General features: G+C 40.6%; 1 long non-coding RNA gene across 1 annotated transcript in view; it reads left to right on the plus strand.

Annotated features, from left to right (window-relative positions):
- The first annotated feature begins 6 nt into the window (after nucleotides 1-6).
- Nucleotides 7-25,831, plus strand: part of LOC107988651 (uncharacterized) — a 61,779-nt gene continuing 35,954 nt past the window's right edge. The window contains exon 1 of the long non-coding RNA XR_001760118.2: nucleotides 7-1,305. This is a non-coding gene — a long non-coding RNA (uncharacterized LOC107988651). The remainder of the gene's footprint in view (nucleotides 1,306-25,831) is intronic.

The following is a 25,831-nucleotide window of genomic DNA, read 5'->3' on the forward strand; positions in this document are numbered from 1 at the left end:
TTTCTCTGCTGCTGTTACTCCTCTGCCTCCCAGCACGGGTCCACCCTGGCTTTTTTTTCAACATTGGGACTTTTGGACTCGGTACTTACTAAAACCACGGACTCTATTATAAATATATATATAAATATATACATAAATTTACACAGTATGTGGATATACAGTATAAATATATTGAAATCCAAGCCACTGTTTCTATTCTACTGTTATTCTAAGGATTGAAAATGATACTGATGCTGAATCTGGTTGCTGACTTATGATATCTGTATTTCTGTACTTCAGTGTTACATAAAAGAAAAAAAAAAGTTCTAAAAGAGAAACTTACTAGTGATCGTGTGGAAATCTGAGGCTGCTGTTCTGCTCTTCTGATAAACAAACCTGCTTCTTGTTTTTGTTTTTTGGGTCAAACCAAGTTGTGGCTAAAATAAAAAGCTGAATCTACTACTTGTATTTAGACAACCATAGAGCTAAAGGGACTTTTATGATTTATGAATATGATAATTATTGATATGACTATTATTATCATGACTGTAAATTACATGTGAATATTTAGACGATGATGATATTCTTTCATTTCTCCAACAAATCAATTTATCTACAGTTTTTCTTTTTTTTTTCTTCTTATTTATTTGCTCTGATGAACTCAATAAAATTTAAATGGGACTTTTATTTTTCCTAAACCTACTTTAACTTTGGCCTGGAACTGTTTTGTCGATGCCGATATCATTATCGAAAGCAGCACACCATGAACAGACGTTTGATTAAACGTCTATCATTTTCTCTCGCGACTTCTATTACGTTAGCCTCAGCAGAAAATCGTTATTTGTATTCTTTCTCATTGCTCATATATATATATTCTGTATAAATGTGTGAAAAGTTACGTTAATTCTCACTAAATGTATGATTTTTTTTTTTAGTTAATAACGTTCAATCTAGGACGCCATCTTTACGTGATGTCATTTCGTGATTGGTCAGACCTGTGACCAATGTCCTGGCCGGGTGTGAGTGTGTTCAGTTAGGACATTAAAAAAGACGTTCGGTTAAGTTAAACTAAATTAACTGTTTAGTGGTAGTACAATCTTCATAAACCGATAAAACACTGGTAAAGGAAGAGGACGAAAACGCGACCAGAACTGCCACCAACGAAGGAGAAGGACTTCCGGGCCGCAAGGATACACCGACAGGCTACTGACATTAGCTCGAAGCTAAAGACGTGATTTCCAGAACATTCCGCGGCCCTAACTCCAAGGAAAGGAAGGAAACGATAATAGGAGATTCTGCAGCGACTCGTCTTCAATTATACTAACGGTAAGACGTGTTTTATTATTATTGTTTTTGTTGTATTTTCTAAAAAAGTGTGTGTAGAATCATAAACGTTCTAAATATTAACTTTGAACGGCATAACATTCAAAACTAAGGGCGCATTTATGCTTTTTAAAAAAGAAATATATACATTAATTTCAAACGTCACTGCCCACATATTGTTAAAGAATATATTCACTAGGGGGCAGTGCTGGGTTCAGCGTTCATTTCCAGGCCGACGTCAAACAGAGGCCGAGCATTAAGTAAAAAGTAATTATTTTAACCTGGTTCCACTATTTCTGTTGTCGTAGAAAGTAATTTAACCTGGTTCCACTATTTCTGTTGTTACGATATTGCTTTCTTCTTGTTCTTCCTTTTGTGTGAGCTGTACTGGACAATACCACCCCCATGTTTTTTTCTGAGGTACTGCGATTTTCGTACAATGAAGAACTGTGCATAGTAATGTCGAACATAAACTCCGCTTGAAGATGTAGGACAGTGGCTGAATGTTTATACTCATATTAGGACAGTGGCTGAATGTTTATGCTCATATTAGAGAATATCTGTTAAGTTTATATCTAGCTTAGTTAGGAAACTGTCTCCTGGTCCATACATGGTACAGATGGGCAGCCCATGTCTGGGCTGCATGTGTTGTGGTACAGTGACTACTGTAGAAAACCACATCCTTGTCAAAAACATTTTAAAGATGTCTGGGCAGCGATGACCAATCAGCACATTTTAGACTAGCGTCGATATGTTGCCTGAGTCTTGTTGAAGTTTGTGGGTTGCATCCCTGTGGTGTAGTAATGTAGTGGCCCACATCAGCATGGTGTCTGTGTGTGAAGGTGGAAAGGACGGCTCGGCTCCGTCTGCAGCTTCTCCCTCTGTAATATTGCCATTTTAGTTCCTGTAGAACATGTTTCTTTGCTTCTTCGTTTTCCTCCTGATCTTTCTTTACACAGTCTCTCTCTCCCCTCTCTCCTCCCTCTCTCTCCCTCCTCTACACTCTGTTGGTTTTTTAGGGTTTTGTGGTTTGTTCCTCTCCAGACTGTAATGAGCTCCAGGGGGAAAATTAGTGCTGGAATAACAAGCCAACGTCAACATCATCTCTCCTCTTCCTCCCTCCTCCTCTCCCTGATCCTCCCGTCCTCCCTGGTCTCTTCTTCTTCTTCTTCTTCTTCTTTTTCATCTTTTTTTTTTCACATTTCTTTTTTTCTACCACTGGATTTTTCACTCTCCACCTTCCCTCCCAGCTCCTGGTCACTTGTTTCCCTCTCCTCCTCTCACCCTTCAGCTTCAGCCCAGAAACTGAAGACACATTTCTCTGTTACTTTCAGTCATGAATTATATGCAGTTAACATTTTCCTCTATTTTAATGAGAGAGCTTTGAATATCTTTGTTTAGCCTTTAGAGCAGTGTGGAAGCTGGTCACCTGGTCACCTGGTTGATGATTATATGTACTCCTTAAGAAGCAGAACTTCATTATTTCCAACACTTGAATGTTGTATCCGCGTGTTTTCTGTGTCATAAATATCATATGTGGAGTTTGTTTAGCGAAGTCAAGTTAAAGGTGAGAGGAAACACCTTGAATAATTCACCCCTGTTTCAGTGTTTCTACCTGAAACCTCAGACATATTTTAGTGGATTCATCTTTTTAAAAATTTGGAGCAGTTGCTGCATAAAATATTACCTGATATTGCTCTGTAACCTGATTACTCCGTGTATGAGGAGGAAAATGGTCTGTGTGTGTGTGTATATGTGTGTGTGTGTGTGTGCACTGCACTAACAGCAGTAGGTCTGTCCAGAGGCCTTGTCCTCTTGCAGTAATTTGATTGTGGCAGAGTCAGGGAGGCGTAATTGTCTGCAGCAGGTCACAGCAGAGCAAACAAAGTGTGTGAGTGTGTGTGTTTGTGTGTGTGTGTGTTTCTCCTCACCCTTTATACATCCTCATCTCTACCCTCTCTCTCCTCTTTACTTTCCTTCTCCAGTTTCCTTCTCTCCTATTGTCAGCCATATGGAAATTAAAACACACATATCCATATACTGTTTACGCTATTGTACCGCTGACCTTTGACCCACTCCTGCCCCATGGGCACGAAGGCAGACAGACCTTCAAACAGAGAAGAGCAACAGAGACTGACATTTAGACCAGAGAAAAACCAACACATCAGCATTACTTTCAGTTTCCCGTTGACGGATAACCTTTGACCTTTGCCTGAGTGACCCTTTCTCGAGGTCACTGCCATCGTGTCAGAAGAAGACACATGAGTGATAGTGTTGACTTGTGGCTATAACAACCTTTTTCCTGTAGAACAGTTGTTAAACTACAGCTCAAATGACAAACACAATCTGGGAGTTGTTATTTTGGTTGGTTAATCAGGTTGGACCAGCTCAATAATTCATGCTAATCCTGGGGGCTGCCCGGCGGTGCAGTGGTTGGTGCTGTCGCTGCCTGACCAAAAGAAGGTCTGTGTGCTGGCTACAGGATGGACTTCCTGTTTGTGGCTTCCATCGTCTTTCCGCGTGTGTTGAAATGTTTTCGCTGTACCTCGGTTGGAATTTCGACTAGAGATGTTCGATATTATCTTTTTACCGATATCTGATATGCCGATATTGTCCAAACATGTTTTATTTCCGATTCCAATATCAACCAATATAGGCCTGGTAATATATATTTATTTATCTGTACAAACCACTGTATGCGTTCCTGGCACCAGCATTCTACATACAATCCCCTGATTAATAAAATGAGCTGCAATGCTGCCATCTAGTGACTTTCACTTTCATACACAGCGGTTTTTTTCCCCAAAACTATTTTTAGGTCATTTGGTGAACCCCAGGCATTGCATTATCGGGTTTTCATTATCGGAGGAAATACCGATAACGATTCTCACAGATATTACACAATCATGTTATTATCAGCCGATAACACCGACCAGGCGATATTATCGTACATCCCTACTGTGGACCAATCACGGCTGGATCTGCGTTAGTGTTTCCAAACCCAGACATAAATAGACACGTTTGTTCTGTTGAACTGCAGGTGATAAAATGTTAAGTGTTTTGTAAACACTTAAAATGAAATATGGACCACGGTCGTTGGATAATAATACCTTTTATTGGAGCATTCTTTTTCAGGCAGTGTTAAGTGAGTAAAGTGTGGGAGCTCATTTGGTCCAGTTTACAGGTGGGAACTGAGTGAGACAACAGGAAACACAGAGCATAAATATGGAATAACAGGAATAAATATCTCATTTGCTATTTTTACGACTAACTAACGTTGTAGAGTGAGGTTTTTTTCAGAAGGTAATGTTTTCTTCAATTGCTGGCCATTTCTGGTCTAAATGAAAAGGTTTCTATTTTTAACTCGCTACTAAGTCCAGAGAGCTAAAGATGGATAAATGTTAGTTCACAGTTTGCACTAAAATAATAAAAATAATATAATAATCAGATATATTTGGTTTCATTTCTTTGGCTTATTATTGGATCATTCTAATTGTTGTCCAGCAACATCCAACATCACATATTTAATCACTTCAATTCTGCAATTCTTTCTTAGTCTCCTCCACTGTCTAAGCCCAGCTGTCTGTTGCAGTCTGGCCCTGGTTCACATTGTCGATGTAGAATTAATCAAACATCAAATCGACACGTAGAGACGTCACCATCTGGTTCTAAAACCGCTCCTTTATCTTTCCAAAAATGAAGAAAGGGAAGAGAGTGAGCAGCGTAGGTACAGCCTCACGGTCGGGGCGACGGCTGTGAAAAGGGAGAGAGGAAGAAGATGAAGAGGTGAGACATTTATTAGACAGGAGGAGCGGAGTGAGAGGAGGAGACGCCATATGGCATCACTTCAGGAGACGAAGGCTGATGATGAAGGATGGAGGAAGAGGTGATTTCTTCAAGAGCAGTGGGTGAGAAGCAGCAGCAGCATCAAGATGCTTGTTTCACATTCAGGAGGAATCAGAGAAAAGAGGAAGTGTTGACACAGTTAGTCAGTTTAATCCTGGAGCTGACACTGAGGAGGAGACGCACCGGTTCTGTTCGACCCACTTCATCTTCCTCTTATTTTAGTCTCCTACGTCCTTCTTTATCTGCTCTCTTTTGGCTGCTCCACACGTCTTCTCCTTCACTTCAGTGCCCACAGTTTTTACACTCTCCACATTTAAAAAAACAAAACAAAAAACATCCAACCCAGGTAGGAAACATCATCTCTTTGTACTTTCATAGGTTTCAAAGGATTAATATATACAAACACAGCTGTGAAGCTACACTTCACACTTCACACTGTTTAGGCTGTGAAGCTACAGCGAGCTACACTTCACACTTCACACTGTTTACAAACATAAACCTCTCGCTTCACCTGCAGGTGGTGATAAAAACGCAGTGATAATGCATGGATTCCCGAGTTTGTTTTTCTCTATGGATAAACTACTGTTTACTACAACCCGTGTAGTAGTACGTACTCGATAGTTGTCACGCAGTTGCGAACGTTTAAAGCTAACACTAGATCGAGTGGTGGTTATGGGTAGAGCTACAGGACGCTGCACATTTGATTTGACACATGACACATTTAAATTAGGGATGTCAGATATTAACTTTTTGCCGATATCCGATAGGTCCGATATTGTCCAAACACTTAATTTCTGATTCCGATATCAACCAATATAGCAGGGCAGTGGTGCCCTGGTGGTTAAGGAAGGTTAGTGCTGCATGTGTTTCTGAATTGCATTGAAATACTATTGATCGCCTGGTAATATATATTTCTTTATCTGTTCAAACCACTGTATGAGATTCTACATACAATCACCTGATTATTAAAATAGATTAATACAATGAGCTGCAATGCTGCCATCTAGTGGCTTTCACTTTCATATACAGACATTTTTCCCCAAAACTATTTTTAGGGCAGCTCCATCTTCAACACTATGCACCGTCTCTAATCTGGACCACTGTCCTTCCTTCAGCCCCCCCCCTCCCCCAGTAGACATCCCAGCATCACTCACGTCTCTTTTGTCTTTTACAAATAGAAAAATACTCAAACAGTAAAACGTTAATTTGACCCCGTCACTGCGTTCTGCTGCGTTGTTGTTGTTGTTCTCCTTCTGAAACACCTTAACGTCTTAACGTTTCCCCCAGACATTAATCCTCCTTTTAGGATGGAGCAGATCAGGGCCAGTAATAACTATATTGCAGACATTTCCCCTGAGATTTATCATAATGCCAAGGAGAACATGTTTGACAGGAGCTGAGAAGCCTGTTAAAGATAATTTCCTACCCGAGTATATGGTGTTGTATCGAGAAATTCTGTTGGTGTATTTTCACATTTCCTCCCAATAACTGCTGATCCATGAATAGTCCAGTGGAGCTGCCGCACCACATGTCCTGTCATTGAGTGCCTAATTGGCAAAAAACATACACTGTGTTGCTGGAGACACACACAGAGAGATAAATAAGAATCTCACACACACACACACTCACACGCACACACACACATTCTGATGTACAGTTCTTGTTTTTCCTGGCATAAACACAAACACACACAAACACACATGGAAGGACCAGCAAAGGCAGATAGAAAATGCAATTAGAGATGAAAAATGTCAGGTCTGTTTCACTGTGTGCAGACTTCTCAAGTAACCCTCACACACACACACACACACACACACACAACCCCAACTCTCGCTGTGCTAGGAATTGGAATTAACAGGGCCAGTAAATAAGGAATGGAATGTGCGGGTGGGCGGGGGGGGGGGCTCTGCCCTCCAGTCAACGGGTTTCAGAATGACAGGGCTTTTAATCTGAAAAATCCTGCATCTTATGCCGTTAGGAGGTATAAAAGCGAGAAGAAGAACCAGGCAGCGGCGCTTTATTTGAAGTTGCCTCTGCCGTCAAGGTGTTTCAGGAAAACGGAAACGGAGAGCAGTGACGGAGAAGTGAGGAGAATCTTCTCGCACGAGTTCCTCAGATTTATAACACCACTAACAGCTAATGGGATAATTGAAGTCAAGCCGCTGGAATTAAGATGACAAGAAGCTTGTTATGGTTTTGTTTTTTTTATCTTTGCAAGTTGTACTGGGGGGAGGCACAGGTATAAAAGTTGATACGTTAGCTTGTCAATTTCAATGAAATAATCACTTTGTTTTGGCAGCGTTTTGGTCAGATTGTTATAATTCAAGCTCTACAGGTGTGTATGAAGAATCTGGCGATACGATATGTTTCACGATACAGGGGCAACATTACAAAAATATTGAGATTTACTGCGATACTATACGTACGCGATAAAACAAATTCTGATTGGATAAGTTGGATTTTTCTCCGTTCGATGATCGATGACAAATCCAAAGTTCACTCTGTTTGGCTAGCATTTAGCTGAAATTATTTGATGCTATGTGTGTATTTTTTTTTATTCCTATAAATATAGTGAATTTGTCGGCGATATTTAACACAAAATGGCCCCCAAGGTATGTTCTAAAGTTGAAAGATAAAAACTCATGAAGCTACCCAATCACAAGGATTTTAAGATTAAACTAAAAGTTTCTAAGGCAGCCTATTTATTTGAGGGAAGATATACAGTAGTATATAACTCAATAATATAGTAATGTTTTTTTTTTAAATAGAAGCTGATGTACAGTGTGTGTCCCTGAATGTATCCATATATGGAGCGGAAGTCTTAAATAAATAAATCAGTAATAAGGCCCAGGTTCTGTCCATGACAGAGTTCAGCCACTTCTCACAATCATTGTCTCAACAGCTCGCATTTACGCTGAGCTCTTATTTTCCCTCTCTCTGTGTGTGTGTGTGTGTGTTTGTGTGTGTGTGACTAGAGATCATAGCCAATTTTACAGTAAATTACTCCCTAAACAAGCTCGACAGAGACAAGCCCAGCAGTCTGGCACCCGGAGCTCGCATGTAAACACGATTATATGGAGGAAGTGGCTTCACGTTTTCCCCGGCACACGGTGACAGCCAATTAGGGCCCACGTTAGTGCGGCTAATTCTTCACATGCAGTATGGTGAGAGAGCGACAGGCTATAGAAGAAGAGGGGGGAGATAACAGAGGAGGGAGGAGGAGGAGGGAGGAGGAGGAAGAGACTGAAAAACAGCAGAGCTGCAATTAGAGACAATTAAGCACAGGGTCCACACGCACACACTCACACACACCTACCTTTTTTCCTCCTCACTCCTACATCCTGGCTGGTAATGGTTGTAATATTAGCGATGTTTATTCTGACTAACAGCCGCGAGGTGATTCAGTCTGAGCGAGCATGACGACTATGAAATTCAATTACGGCCGCTGTCAGAGTCAAACGGCTGTTAACAGACGAAGGAGAAGAAAGACATAAATGAGTGAGTTAATATTTTTATCTGCGCTGTAAACCACAGAGCTCTGTGGCAGGAAGTGCTTGGATTTTTTTTTAAACCAGAAAGGTTCATCTTACCCAGCATTCCCTCTGTCATTGAGTGCTAATATCAATGCTAACAATGTCATTTTGTTGAATTTTTCGACAAATCCTAAATCAACAACTTTCCTCTTCAGTACGTAACGGAGAAAACAGAAAACAGAAAAAAATTCTGATTGGATTAGTGGATTTTTTTTCTGTCCAGATCGATGACAAATTCTAACACAGATGATTAGGATCTCGATGGCTGTGATAATGACCTTTGAACTTACTGTTGTTTTCTGGTGTGCTCACTGTTAGCCTAGCTGCCATCCTCTCATTACAATAATTAAAGTAGCTCTTTACCCCGTCCTCCCCCCCGTCCCCCGCTCCTCCCCCTGCTTCACTCCGTCTCCATTAACAAAAAAATCCACATCGTCCATCGATCCCATGGCGCAGCCTGGGTAACGAGTCGGAGTCGGTGGCTTTAATGAACTCATCTTGTGCCGGTGGCTCCAAAATGCTTCTCTCCTCGCTCTGGTAATGAAGTTAGTCCAGATCAGATTTAGAGGAGTGAGCTTTTACAGCCCTTTTCAGCAGCCATTTAATTTAGCTGCCCTGTGGTTAGATACCCGCTGAAGGGGGAACAGGCCCACAGGGAGAACACATCCTTCCCTTCACTGTAAATCCCAAAGATTCTCACTGTCACTGATGCAACTTTACTGACGCTGCTCCACCCAGGGCCCCCCCGGGGGGCTCCTTTGGGAGAGCCCCATTTCCAACAGAGACCGCAGTGATTGTCGAAAATCATAACCTGGACGGCACGTAGTAAGTAGCTGCCGTAGACTGACTGCTTATGTAGACCATAGACTGTTTATATAGACCGCAGGATGACTATTCATATAGACCAGGGGTGTCAAACTCAAATTTACAGTGGGCCAAAATTAAAAACGCTGGCCAGATTTGGCCCCCGGGCCTTAGTTTTACATGTGTGATATAGACCATACACTGTTTATATAGACCATAGACTGACTATTTATATAGACTGTAGTATATAGACCAACGTCTATAAAAACTGGACTTCCTCTCTGTTTAATATAATATATATATATTATATTATTCTATAATAATGATTATATTATCTATATATATTATATATCGTAGATAATATAATAATGATTATATTATCTATATATATTATATATTATATTATTATATCTAGTCTATTATAGGTCTATTATATTAAATTATATATAATATAATTTAATATAATAGACCAGTCATGTTAGCATTTCTAGGTGCAGTACCATACCAGGTATAGAGTATAGATATAATATATGTATGGTATAGGTATAGAGCTGGGTCCACAAAAGTACACTTTTGATTGAGTGGCTATATTTTCCTGCCAGATCATTTTGATTTAAACAATTCAACTAGCTTTTTAAAATAGTCCGATCATCCGACACGTTGACGCAGAAGCAGCTGGAGGTCAGGAGACGGAGGCTAGCATCTTGTTAGTTTGAAATATTTGCCACCAACGGCGCACAGCTCCGAAAAAAAAATGTTTTAACATGTTGCCTGTTGGGGCTTTAAAAAAAAATTCAAGAACTTTAGCTACAACTCAACGGTTAACAGTTTGCTGTCATGGAGGAGAACATTCCTAACGTTATGAATGTGTTGTTCTTGTACAGACTTTGAGGGGAAATGTTGGGGATTAAAACTGTAAAGCTCATCCGTCTGTCTCACCACCTCCGGGTGCTGTCCTTTCTCTGTCTCTCTGCCTCTCAGTGCAGCTGTTTATAATCTTGTCTGGACATGGTGGAACACACCTACTTACACATGTAATTCTCATAATTCCCTTGTTAAACGAAACATAATCACATCGGCTCTGAAAGGCAATTCTGTTTCGACCTGTAAAAATGAGTGGAAAGAAGTGGGGAAAGAAAATATGACCTCGTGCAGGTTATTGCTTTTCGTTGAGCGTGCGTCAACAACTCTTGAATTTAATGCATTCCCGCAGCGGTGCTGGGCTCACCGGCCCTCAGGGGAAATAACAACATGCAGCCATTAGGGGATTATGGACGAGTAAGGAGAGAAAAGCACTGAGACGTATAGACTGTACGGCTGCATGATGCAGCGGAGGGCGCGATATTGTTGTATATGTATGTGTGTATGCGTGTGTGTGTGTGTGTGTTGCCCTATCATTGCATCGGTGCATCAGTGCGCTCCGCTCATGATTTATCAGGAATAAACACAACAGAACACAGCAATTTTTTTTTTTTTTTTTTTACCGATAAGCATACGGGGAATGAACATGGTACAAATGCAAACCTGCAGGACAACCGTTAAACTGCACTCCAAAAAAAGCTGAAATATATAGTTTGGCAATTTTCTTAAACCAAAGAAATTTGGGTTTCCATCTTGGTATAAAGGGGAAACTTAAACCAAAGGCTCAGTCTTCATAAGGAAGGAAGTGACATTAACATCCGTAATTTCCCCCATCCATTCATCCATCCATCCATTCATCCATCATCCATCTATCATCCATCCATTTATCCATCCATCCATTCATCCATCCATCTATCCATTATCCATCTATCATCCATCCATCTATCCATTCATTCATCCATCCATTCATCCATTCATCCATCTATCCATCCATCCATTCATCGTCATTTCTAGGGTATATTAAGAATGTGGTTCAGTGGTGAATTGGTCTTGACCTGAACAAATGTTTTACTTTGGCTAAATAATGGACGGGGTTTTAACATCACTTTTTACCACAAACTCATCTTCAGGAGCAGGTATTGACGTTGTGGTGGTTGTTGCTAACTGTTAGCAGGCTCTTTTCTTTGGTCTGAACAGGAACAGGAACACGTGTCCAGGCGGTCCCACAGATTACACATCACTTTACAGGGGATGATACGGGAGGGTTGAGGGGGTGGAGGGGGGGGCAAAGAGGGGTGTGTGACAGGAAGTCCAGGACTAGTTTATATAAACTCTGACAGTGTGAGGGAGGAATTGATGACCACAGGCAGGAGTCTTCCACTCCCAGTGCTGATCGTATTACAAACAGTCAGAGAGCATCACTGGTCTATAAACCCTCACCCTCCCTCACCCCCCCCACACTCCCCCCACAACACCCTGTCCATATGTGTCTCCGCACCAAGATTTGTTTTTGATGCTAAAGCGCTTCTGTAATTGGCGGAGATGAGCAATACTTAACATCTCCTAAATATTTACTCATGCGTACACACACACGGCATTATAATAACAGGCGGCATTAGAATATTAGGTTTACGGCCCAGTCGTTTGTCAAGGGGCTCTTTAGGGGCTGTAAACCTGTCTGAGTGTGGGGATTTGTCATCAGCACAAAGGCCCTGCCCCTCCTATTAGTCATAAAATATGGAGAGGAAAATACAGGCTGTGATGAAGACGTAACATCGAGACAGAGAAAGAGAGAGAGAGAGGGAGATAAAACCTGAGTGTGTGTGTGTGTGTGTGTGTGTGTGTGGCGCCTCTGGTGCTACATTTGAGGTGGTTTTGTTTTTGTGGTTTTCATCAAGATGAGCCCAGGGAAAGTGACAAAAGGCGAGGGAAAGAAGGGAGGACAGAAGAAAAGGGAGGCGTGGAAGTGTGTTCTGTTCATCCTCCGCTCTGGATCAACTCATTCTCTGTGCACGGATACCTGTGTGTGTGTGTGTGTGTGTGCGTGAGAGTGTGTGTGGCACGTACGTCCCATTTTTCAATATCCTGTTCTATTTCATTTTGCTCGATTGTATATCCTTCAACTTGCACACACACACACACACACACACGTACGTCCAGTCTTTCTATGAAGAAAGATGATGCCATTGAAGATGATGACAACTCCCGTCTGACATTTACTAACCTTTTGAGCAGAGATAGGGATGGAAGAGGGAAAGATGGAGAAAGAGAAGGGATGGACAGTGGAGAGGGATGGACGCAGTCAGGGTTAGCACGTGTGTGTGTGTGTATCTGTGTGTGTGTGTGTGAGTTTGGAAGGTAAGCAGCAGAAGAAAAAAAAAACAACTTTCTGTTTTCTATTCCTTTCACTTTCACATTGTGCTGAGCTCTCCTGGAGAAAGCTGTCGTTGCCGTCTGGACCTTTTTGTAAATTCACTAAGTGTGTTGCTCTCTGCAGCTCTGTGTGATAAGAGCTGAATAAATGTGATGATGCGCGTCCATCAGGTCGTTCAAGGTCAACTCTGAAGGCTCTGTCCAGTAGCATGAGGTGCAAGTTTTATATACTTTTTTTTTCTAATATTCATACATTTTTCACGGTGTGAATATCTTCTTGCTTTTTATAATAATAAGCTAGTTAGATCGCTGAAAGAAACAATTCCACAGTGATTAATATTCACTGTCAATATCAGACTTATTCATATGTTGTTAAACACTTCAATCCCCTGATTATTAAAATAGATCAATAAAATGAGCTGCAATGCTGCCATCTAGTGGCTTTCACTTTTATATACAGCCGTTTTTCCCCAAAACTAATTTTTAGGTCACACGTTAATTCACGAAACCCAGGCATTCTTACGACGATTCTTACAGATATTTGGTTCGCAATATTATCGGACAAAAACTTTACTTACGATAAACCCAGAGATGAGGTTCTCAAACCTGTTAAGTTAAGGATGTTTGAACGTAAAGAACGTGCCAACCTCATGGGGTAAAACATGGTAACCTGAGGCTCACCTTCTCCCATCAGTGGAACCTGTGTCTCTCCAGTGTCAAAGGAAACTTTTGAAATATCTGAAGCGAATGAGTGAGCGGTTTCCATGACAACCAGCATTTAAAAGTCCTGTCTGTCAATGCCACGGCTCGAGACAATTTTCTAAACATTTGAATCCTTTTGTATCATAATGTTTTTTCAACTTGCTCTTGAGGTTAGCGACCTTGTTAAATATAAAATAATATATATATATATATATATATATACAGAATTGTAGCATTTTTTTCTACAACCAATAAGCTCATCTCTTTGTGGAGAATTTGTAGTGTTCTGTTTAAAATATACATATATAGTATTTAGTTCAAATAAAGCCACACCCACCAATGGTTAAGTTCATTACATTTTTTTAATATACTATATATTCATATATAACTTTAAGTTATACGAGTGCTCATATTATAGCATTTTCAGAATATTGATACCAATATCTCAAGGTCTGGAAAAAGTCGTTTTTTGTTTTTTTTTAATGTCCCTATCAAAAAACATCAGGTAAATGTAAAAAAAAAAAAAAATTGGAATATGAATAAAAAAATGATTTGATGACTCAATTTAGCAAATTAATCCCCGGCAGCACACGCAACCACAACCATGTCCGACCCAATGGACGATATAAGCTTCCCATCACTTCCCCGTGTGCCGTTAAGGCTTGTTGGACTTAACAGCTATCAGTAGGGATTCAACAAAGGTCAACTAGAAAAGAGGAGGTGATGGGGTTGGCGGGGCAGGGAGTAAAGTTAAGGCATGGAGAGGGATGAGCTTCTGTACACACACTGATTAACATGAGCTGCTGGTGAATAATTATATGCAGATGATATTTTGGGTTCTGCAAAAAACTTGAGTTTTAAAAAGTCTCTGTGTGCCAGATCAACACATTCAACAGACAACAACATTGGTGCCAATAAAATCCAACTACATTAGTCAGCTCAAATGGACGTACGTTCAGATTTTAGGCAGAGATGGAAGTGATTTTTTTTTCCTCAAAAAAGACTAAATAAACTGGGCTGGGTAAATTAAAAAACATAAATTTGCTGCACTCCAGTTTGTTCCCACAGTCCAAATACAGTACACGAAGATGAGGTTGCTCTGGTTGTTGCTCTGGATTGACCATCCTGTTGGTATGAATGTGAGTGTAAATGGTTGCTCGGCTCCAACTTCCCCCATGACCCTGGAAAGGATGACGCTGGAGAGAAAGAAGAAGAAGAAGAAATAAGTGGTTTTGACAACAGCTCTGATTTTTCAGCTGCGTTTGAATGTAGGACTGAGACGGACACGGAGAGTGATTTTGAACAAAACAGGCTAGCAGGAAAATCTAAAGATGGCTATTATCGACACAACGTCATCTTTGCCTAGATCACATTAATTATCGTTCACCACAGAAATGGAAATACAAGCTCTTCCAACATCCCTTTCAAAATTATCTTGTACTCAGAGATGGTGGTTTGCTTTTTTTTTTAAATGTTACTAAACTCCAAGCCAATTTCTGTGAAGTAGCTCTCCTACTTTCTGTGAGCAAAATACAAATGTTCCCCAATGTTCTGCCCTGGCCTGGGGAAAGACACTCAAAATTTGGTTTGTAGAAGTAGAGAAGTTATTAGTGAATAATTTAGCCTTTTTTCAGCCATATGTAGGCTTTAGTCGGCAGAGTATTGTACTGATACAGTGATAAATAATGGTGGAGGGTTCATTCTGACTGCAGCCAAGGCCGTACAATACTTGAATGGAAACAAAAGAAGAGACATTTCTGCTCCTCCACACTTTCAACATCATCACTGACTTCATCCTTTTTTTTTCTTTTTTTTTTTCTTCTTCTGAAAGCTCGAGGACAGTTTACTCTTAAAAACTAATCCCTGAAAGCTCAAGGACAGTTTACTCTTAAAAACTAATCCAGCTCAAGCAAATTTTATTAGTAAATCTTTCAAAGATAAATGTGCGGAGAGAATACAACGATCGGGTTCACATCGCCCCCCGAAGGGCCGCGTAGAAGTACGTTCTTTGGCGATCGAGCCATTTAAACCGCTGCCTTCTCTCCTATTAACTTATAAAAGAGAAAATAACAACAGAGAAATGCATTATTTGGAACGAGTAATGAAATCTGGACTCTGAATATAGACAAAGTCCTTGGAGAAACTTATATTGTTTTACAGCCCAGAAGTGGGAGCGATATTGTGTCATCTGAATGAGGGTGTGGAAAAGAGAAACTTTTATTCTGTCGGTGCGTGTGAGCGTTGTGTTGATGATGAAGTACTGCAGGGATCGAGGATGACTGTTATTACTCTGTTTTATCCTTGTTCTGGCTGCACCGCTGTCATATCAACACCACAGTGACTTCAGATAGGTTCAGATGTTACAAAATTTACAAAAAGAAAAGAAAAGTTTTTTTACTCTCACAATTTTTTTGTTAAGTTTGGGGAGAAAAAAAGGTCCTTCTTCTACTTCATCTTATGCTGATGATTTTCATTTATCCCCAAATTTACCTTTTAGTGTCTGCCGACTGATATTATCGGCCAACCGATTAGCATAATTATACAATATCTGTAAGAATCGATATCAGGTTTTCCGCCGATTAAAAAAAAAAACCCGACAACGCAATGCCTGGGTTTCGCCAAATGATGTGTACTCTAAAAATAGTTTTAGGGGAAAACGGCTATATATTAAAGTGAAAGTCACTAGATGGCAGCATTGCAGCTCATTTTATTAATCGATTTTAATAATCAGGGGATTTTCTGCAACTCATACAGTGGTTTGAACAGATAAATCAATAAATAATATATCGATATCGGATGATATCGGAATCAGAAATTAAGTCTTTGGACAATACTGGCATATCGGATGTCGCAGAAAGTTAATATCGGACATGCCTACTAACAACTATGGCTATTATAAACATGTATTTCAAGTTTTCATTTTTGATTCTTAGATTAATTTGAATTTAAACTTGATGTCGATGTTGATATTAATTAATTATATTTTGATAATAAAGCGATAATGTAAAACGATGACATTCCACTGTCTTTGAAAATTTCTTAATCTTGAAATTATTTGCTTATTTTTTGATAATAAAGTGATAATGTAAAGCGAGGACATTCCACTGTCTTTGAAAATTTCTTTACACAAAATAAAATATATCTTGTACATTTTCTTTCTGGTCCTTCTGCCTGGACTAACTCCCAGAATACCCTGAGACGCTGTTCCAGACTGACGTGGCTGTATGTTCATGTAACGTCTTTTTTTTTTCTTTTTTTTTCTGGTGCTCTAGCATCACACAAAATATTCAACTATTTACATCACATGTAGTGCGTTGACACACTGATGGCACTTGTTGAGCTGCTGCTCACACACACACACACACACGTTTCCCTGTGACCCAGAACTGAAGGAAGATGTGAAAAGGATAAACGTTTGTTTAATAAAAAAAAATCTGCTGCGTGTTTTTACTGTAATCTACAACATCAGAGGCTGTCTTTGAAGAGGGGCAACACACACTCACACACACCATACACACACATGCATCCGAGCCCATTTGGGATGAGGGGGCTATGCCTGATTGCGGCTCTTGAACGTTGCTGCTTTAATAATCAGTTTTAATGAGCATCACTCGCTGTTATTCCCTTCAGCATGATTCACTTTCTCTCTCACTGCGTCTGTCTGTCTCATACATTTCAGTCCCTCCTTTTCTTACTCGTGTCAACACACACACTCCTACACACACACACACACACATCAACGATCCTCCTCTTCCCCCAGCTCCCTCTGTTCCCTTTAGTTTGAAGCTCAATTAATGCCCTGTTTCATATCTGCTACACTCAAACACCCCATGGGTCTCCGACACACACACGTACACACACATACACACACGTACACACACACAGACGGACCACATACAGAGACATGATGTCATGTTGTGTTGGCTCGAATTAATGTTTAATTGCAGTGAGTGAGTAACCATATGTACTGGTGTTTGCATGGCAGCCATTTTTGCGTGTTTGAGTGTTTATGTATGTACGCGTGTGTGTGTATATGTTTTTAAGTGTGTGCTGGGGCGTGAATTTCTTCTGTGTGTGAGAGATTTTAAGTTAAATCAAAGCCTTCATTCTTTAAATCACCGTGACGATGACGTAGGCGACCAACGCAGCCGGATCCTTCAGTAGATATGCTGCTAATGCTAATGCTACCGTTGCTGTTACAGCTGCTGCTAATGCTAATGCTGCTGGCGGTATATGAAAGTCACTAGATGGCAGCATTGCATTCATTTATTTTGATAAACGGGATTGTCTGCATACATTGGTTTGTACAGATAAATAAATTAATTTATTTTGATAAACAGGATTGTCTGCATACAGTGGTTTGTACAGATAAATAAATAAATATTACGAGATCTTTATCGGTATGTGTTGATATCGGAATCGAAAATTATGTGTTTGGACAATAATGGCATATTGGATATCCGTGTTGATATCGGAATCGAAAATTAAGTGACAATATTGGCATATTGGATATCGGCAAAAAGTCAATATCAGACATCTCTACTGCTACTGTTCTTTCTGCCGCTACTAATAAAAAACAAACATTATTTGACCTTCTATGTTGAATTACCTACATCTATTGATGAGCTCAAGTGTAGCTGAGTGGTAGCTAACCTGAAGCTAATTTCAAAGTAGTTCTGAAAATTACTATATATATAATTTGAATCTGTTGTTCATGTGTCCAAAAACCCTCAAATGCACCCACTTGTCTGACTCATTTGCTGTGTAACGTATTGATTGCTGCGCCGTCGTCTGTGCAGCTGTAGGCTTCATCTGCTCCAGTCATTTGTTGATCAACCAAACCATCAGTTTCCGCCTAATGTCCCCCGTCTGCTGAAGACACCACAGCATTTAGCAGAGACGTCACATCGTTGTGGAGAGTCTGTCTCTGATTGGTGGCTCCTGCTGTGATGATGCTGCCTCCCTCTGTTCCTGGTCTCTGAGCAAAACGCTGTGTCGGCTTTGTGATTCTTCAAGAGTTTTACAAAAAAAAAAAAATTTAAATTTCCTAATTCTTGGAGATATGACAAAAGGGGAGCAGGTTTACCACCGCAGTTATGACTGAGGGGAAATGACAAAAGTGTTTGTTGAATCTCTGTCCTTGGTTTAATAAAAGTTTGTGTAGGTGTTAGCGTTACCCACGTTTCGTTCTGCCCACCGTATTGATTGACTGTGCGTGTGCCGCAGCGTCCTTGTAGCGTCTCACACACACTGCAGTAGAACAGCTGCAGCCTTTGTGTGTGTGTGTGTGTGTGTGTGTGTGTGTGTGTCTGTCAGCAGGGAACATTTCTACAGCACAGTGTGTGTCCACGCCTCACTGAGAATGTGTGTTTTCATTGAATCATCATCACACGTATACAAATCCATAACTGTAACTATACGACGCGTTCGTGGTTCTGTCGTCATCGGAAGTGTGAGGAAAGACGAGGAACGTTTTGGAAGGATGGTGATCAGATTATATTCTTAAAGGTTGTCTAGTAAACGTTAAAGACTGAAAGAAAAAATTAAAAAATAAATAAAAATGTAAAGGTGTGAAACAGGGATGTCTGCTATTAACTTTTTTGCCGATATCTGATTTGGCGATATTGTCAAAACACTAATTTTCTGATTCCGATATCAATCTATACCAATATAGCGGGGCAGTGGTGGCCCGGTGGTTAAGCAAGTGAAGTGCCGATTACTACTTACTACTTATTTTATGGAGAGTTCATATTTATTATTTTTATTTATATTATCTGTACAAACCACTGTATGAGTTGCTGGCACCAGCAATTATTAAAATCTATTAATGAAATGAGCTGCAATGCTGCCATCTAGTGACTTTTACTTTCACATACAGTCGTTTTTCCCCAAAAACTATATTTGTATGGCATAATCATTTGGCGAAACCCAGACATTGCGTTATTGGGTTTTTCATTATCGGAGGAAAAACCCATCTAGATTCTTACAGATATTACCTAGTTATGCTGATACTGGGCCGATAATATCGGTCGACTGATATTATTGGACGTTCCTAGTCTAAAATTATCATGGTAAACTTCAGCTTCACCTGATCTCCGTCTTCTACATCACCAACGTAGCTCTGATTGGTTTTCATTTCCATGTGTTTCTTCAGTTTACGAGGCAAAACAAACGGCACTAAGTTTCTAAGATTCATCACTGCCAGATACTTTTATCTTTTATTTCAGTCTCTGACTACTGTCTCAACACAGCTGCTCATCCATATTTGGCCGTAGTCAACTGGTAATTTAGTTTTGGTTCAGTGTTTGTTCTCTAAAATAATTCCCATTTTGAAAAAAAGTTATCTTTGAAAAATATCAACATGTAATGAAATATTTATGGACTTTCTTTCAACAAGTAAAGAGTTGAACGAGAGCCATTCAATACTGTTCTCCTCCAGATTATGCAGGTTTGATTCGATGAGTGTGTTTCTGATCTCAGTAACGTTAACAGCGGCGACCTTTAAAGCCGTCGGTGATTTATCCACCGTGTCCCTGCGGCAGACAATTACTGTACAAATACACCGAAAATAATTCACTTATTATTGATGGTGCAACATTGTAATGATAAAGTCAATAAATTCAAATCCTGTTGCTGTGTTTTGGCTCTTAATCACTGACTCTGAGAAGAGAACTCAGGGATGACAGCCAATCAGAGACGTTTCACTGACACAGCATCGGAATGAAGCCGCAGGTGAATGGAGGCGTGATGCGGAAAGGTCAGCAACGGTCCGACGCTAACGACGACGATAAATTATCTACTTTTATTCTGGGGATCGTAAATCAGTCTCTTTAAAAGCGGCAACAATGTCTTCTATTGATTATTTCGTATTGATCTGGAACTGGAATCTAGAATATTGAGACGACGTACAGATATAAAGACCTGTGATGTGAGAATCCCTTGATCCTCAGAGTGTTGATAATTGAGGTATAGTGATCCCTGTGGGGTAAAAGGTCAATTTAAATCCAATCCTGCTCCTCTGTTTAAGGTGATATTAAGACAGATTACAGATGAGCTCCGAGGACGGGCGGCGGCGTTCTGTCAGACGTTCGTTTCCGTGTCAGACAGAAGTGCTCGGTCGGGCGTTCACGCCTGACACAGAGACGCACAAATGTCAGGGATATCAGGTAATAAGGGTTAGCATCGGGGTTGTAGCACAGCTTCCTGGCTGCCTGGGGAAAATGAAAAAAAAAACAAAAACCAAAATGTCTGAAATGTCTGACTTTTACATCTGAATAGAGTAATATTTTACAGTCGACATTTTACAGCAGAGCTTCTAGATGTAGAAGACCTAGAAAAGAACAACAGACCTGCATTAGGGTCATCTGAATATGAAGGGAGTCGTGGGAGAGAGAGTGGGGGGTGAGAGAGAATCTACGCACACACATTAACAATAAATAACGGCAGGTTATTTGTGACCAAAACGATGGAATTGTCAACAAGGAAAATGTCAAGAGTGATCATTTTGTTCCACGTTGACAATTCCATCGTTGCCGATAGATCGTGTGGAGAGTTTCTCCTTCTAAACTTCTCCTCCTTTTATTGAACCCACGTCCCGACAGCAACACTTGACCTTGACGACATGTGGACATCAAAGTCATCACTGTCTTTTTTTTTTTTGTCTCTGATCTCTTCATCGTTGTCTCCTGGTGGTCCACCATGGACACAGCCCCTCCCTTCAGCCTCCATCTCTCTCTCTCTCTCTCTTTCTCTCCATCCCTTTTTCACCTCATCCTCCCCCTGTTATTTCCCTCTCTCTCCCCCTCCTCCCTCCCTCCCTCCCTCCCTCCCCAAAGTGATGGAGTTTTGTTTTTATAGGAAGTGACAGAGTAAAGAGCTGTATAAAGGTTACAGTGGCTTCCTCTGTGACACTGCCATATTACTTATCACACACACACACACACACACACACTGTTTATCCTTTGCAGTCCTCTAATAGAAGGAGTGAGGTATTTTTTATTCATTGATGTTTTGCCTCCCTCCATCCTCGCCCCCTCTCTCTCTCTCTATTTCTTTATCATTCAAATAAATTTGAATGTAAAACACACGTCCACAGAAGACAACGAGACAACACTTAGTCTGTGTCCATTCAACTCACTTACTGCTGTGATCTGAGTGGACACACACACATGCGCGCACACACGCGCACACACACACACACAGCGTCAGTATTTGCTGATGTCGGATAAAAAGTTTGAGTTTAAGAGTTAGACGTTGTGTTTACTTTTACTCCATCTGGTGGTGCTATACTTCAGGGCTCCACCAGGGGGGAGGGTATTTGGATGTTTAAGGGTTAGTCTGAGGTTAAGGTTTGTGTTTGTAATGGGTGAGGGTGAGGGTGAGGTCTATGTGAGTTTGTGTCTGTTTTATATTCTCTGTCAGTGTTCCTGTCAGTCAGACTTGAGGGAAAGTGATGCCTGTTTGTCAGCTGCCAAAACACACTCCTTACTGGAATACACACCCGCCAAATATCTTACATTACAAACACACACACACACATTTACGTCTCAAGCTGGAGGTCACACCGTGAAGCCACAGCCACAGTCGCGGCTCCGTCCCGGTGACGGCCTGTTGAGCATGTGATTGGAGGGAACGCCGGCGTTAGAGTGTGTCCAGATTCTCCTTCTTATTCCAGTCTGTCAGCTGTGTTTTAATCTCAGGCCCCGTGGACCTTTAGCATTTACAGCTCCTCTGGGAGTCAGGATGATGGCCGTGCATGACTGCACTTCTACAAGTGGCATCTTCAACAAATTGAGTTTCAGAACTGGCTTCGGCCCCCAGATATTGAGGGTTTTTTTTTCATTATTATTTTTTTTTTTTTTTATGATTTTCTTAGCCCAGGTCTTTATTCACACCAAATGTGAAAAGTGTGCCGCCCCCTGGTGTATTAGCAGAGATTGGATTATTCCTGAAGATTGGCTCACTTCAAGTGAAAATGGCTTTTGTTCTTTGTATTTGTAGATATTTGACATCTTTTTTTATCCCTTCACTATTCTCTCTACACTGTCATTATCTTTTGTCATTTATATATATATATATATAATAAAAATCAGGTAATAAGTGATATAAGGCTGTGCTGCGGTGTGTGTGTGTGTGTGTGTGACCAGGCTCAGGTATTTCTGTCATTGTGTGTTATGGGAAACAGAGTTTAATGTGTTTATAATTGACTCCAGCCCCAGCAGACTGGCTCAGTGGGCAACAGATGCCACAGTCGCTGCTGCTACAGGCTGTGTGTGTGTGTGTGTGTGTGTGTGTGAGAAAGACAGACAGACAGACAGACAGAGAGAGAGAGTGTGTCATTCTGCGTGTGTGTAACCACTCGTGCAGGTGTAGATACAGTCACACGTCTGTGGTGTTTTGTGCGACTTTTCTCCGTCACCTGCGTCTGCTGCTCTGCTCTGCTCTCTCTGTTTTCTTCCTCATTAGAACTCAACAGTTTGTGTGGAGTTTACAGCTGACTTTGTGTTTATGATACACAAGTAAACATGTGGAGACGGAGCGTCAGCTGTCGCAGGAAAACATGACACATGGCTTCACTTCAGTGTTCACCTGTCAGTACACGGTAGTTCAGTCTGAAGTATTCAAGTTCCTTCTGCAGTGTTTGACCTACACGTGTATGAGGGCGTGGGAATACACGAGGTGTCTGATTGTTTCTTATCTTTTTGCCGATATCCAATTCAACATTTAATTATCGATTCCGATATCAACTGATATCGATATATGCAGCCGTTTGCCCCCAAAACTGAGGTAAAGGTTTCAGGACCCTACGTACGATTCCAGCAAATTTGGGGAAAAAAAAAATCCAAGCATTGTGTTATCGGCTTTTCATTATCCGAGGAAAAACCGATAACGATTCTTACCGATATTAGATAATTATGTTAATACTGGGCCGATAGTATGAGTCGGACGATATCATCGGACATCACTAGTTTCAAAGGAAAAAATGATCTCCACGCATTTGTATCGATATTTAAACCGATTCACGATGTACTGTGTTATAACCTTGATATTTGTTTATGTTTAGTCTTCAGGTTTTCAGACTCTGTGATGAAATATCATCCATGAATTCTTCTAATTAAATTTCTGCAAAAAAAAAAACACGCAGTGCGCAGCATTTTCAGCAAACTAACCATCAGCCGTGTTTCACTAAAACGAAAAAGAAAAAAACCCCTCAGTACATTCAGACCGGAGATGAACATTAATGTGACGCCAAAGTGTTGTGGGGCCAAACAGAAGGAACCGAAACATGTTTTTAGTAAATGGATTTACTCAGCCATCCTGGACTCAAACATCAGTGGAGATGGGCTCAAAGGTGGTCAGAGGGTCGAGACGACGGGAGAGACACACTGAAAGGAAGCAGCGTTTGGTGTAAGTCAGGGTGTAAGAAAAAAAAAAAACCATGAGAACGAGTTAAAGAGAGGAAGAGCTCAACACCACCGACCAGATCTGGCAGAGAGCTGTGGTGATAATGGCAAACAGGTGTAACCGCTCCGACCATCAGTGAGAAGAGAAAAACGAACGAAACACAGGTGATTGTCATTAGACAAGGAGAAAACACCAGGTGAGACGGGAGACTGAAAAAGGAAGCCACAGAAATGGACGCAAACAGACGGAAAGGTCAGAACAAAAAAAGAAAAAACATCCATCTGTTCTCCAACGCTCCGTCCTCCTCAAGGTCGAAGTGAAACTGGAGCCAATCTCAGCAGTCACTGGGTGAGGGCGGGGTTACAACGGACCGTTCTCCAGACCGTCACAGGGTCACATACCAAGACCATCAACCATTCACACTAACATTCACACCTGTGGACGGTTTAGAGCAGATGTTCTCACGTACAAAAATCAAAATCAAACTTTGGTTTGAACTGGTTTTGACCGGTCCTGACAGAACACGTTCTGTTGTTTAGACAGATAACGATTCCTATATTACTCAGTTATGCTAATATTGGGCCAATAATATCGGTCGGCCGATATTATCAGCTCGAAATTAGCACAACTATATAATATCTGAAATAATTGTTTTTGGTTTTTTTCCTAAAGACCTGATAGGGCAATACCTAGGGTTTCACCAAAGGATGTGTTCCCACCACTGCCCCACTCTATCACTTGATATCGGAATCGTAAATGTAGTGTTTGGACAATATGGGATATGAGATATCGGCAAAAAGTTATTCCTAATTTCCTTTGTTCTGTAATGTGTATGAATCTACATTTCCTCAGCCAATCACCATCTCCCTGTTTCCACCGATCTCTTCCTCGTCACCTTTTCTTCCTCGTCCTCTCCAGACTTCACAGTCTCGTCTTCAGACACTTGTTTCTGTCCTTCTCCTTTTCTGTCCAAACTTTTTTTTATATTTTAATAGAAATATATTGTTTATGGACTGGGGAGTCATAATCTCATTTCATCCCCCTCCTTCTGACCTCATTAGTATTGACCTGTCCCTCCCTGATGATGTCACAGGCGGCTGCTGTACGACAGCCAATGATCAACAGTGAAAACTTAATTTTGTCCTGACTCTGGTGCCGACACCTACACACACGGTGATTTGTTTTAAAAAATGAAAAGAAAAAAAACTAAATACTTTCTGTTGAAGATTATTGTACGTATTATTTACTGGCTGTAATATAATTAGGATTTTTTTTTACTCTTTCTCTTTAGAAAGTTAGGTAGAAAGTCTTCTACCTCATGTCTTGAGTTTTTCCGATTATTTATTTCATACTAGTTTTGTGCTGTTTGCAGTGTCAGAAAGCAGATTGTTCTGGAAGCGTGGCCCTGATGTCTGAGGCGTGACAACGTTAATACCATTCAGCTTTACTGTGTCTGCAACTCAGCCGCTGTTCAATGACAACGACTCTCACATTTAGATACAGCCAGTGAATAAATAGATGGAAACGTAAAGGAAAGCAGATCGATTACAAAATTAAAAACCAAAAACCCGAGGGGCCCAGGGGTCGTCTGACAACTCTTGGCTCTGAATGATGCGACTTTCAGGTTTTCACCTTATTGGTGTTCGGATTCTGAATCATCACAAAGGTCAATAGATGTAGGTACTATAATTTGTTCTGGGCATAAATATTGACTTCTTGAGTTTTTTAAGGTTTAAACAATTTAAAGTTTGGTGGTTTCGATTCATCGCCCCGCAGCACATTAAGAAGTGACTCGTTTGGAGAATTTCCTTGGAATCAAAATCCAAATTTAAATCTGAAGGGAATTAATACTGCTAAATCTGGGAGAAAATTCAAACCCAAAAATTAGGGGTTTATGTCAAAATATTGATATACTGAAATATAGGGCTATTTTGTTTCCCGATACTGTATCAATATTTTCCATCATCCATTTTCTTTCTTCTCTAGTGATTCCAAATGTAGATCCC

This window comes from Cynoglossus semilaevis, chromosome 6, assembly GCF_000523025.1.
Source record: "Cynoglossus semilaevis isolate Cse_v1.0 chromosome 6, Cse_v1.0, whole genome shotgun sequence".
In the NCBI taxonomy this organism is placed as follows: Eukaryota; Metazoa; Chordata; class Actinopteri; order Pleuronectiformes; family Cynoglossidae; genus Cynoglossus; species Cynoglossus semilaevis.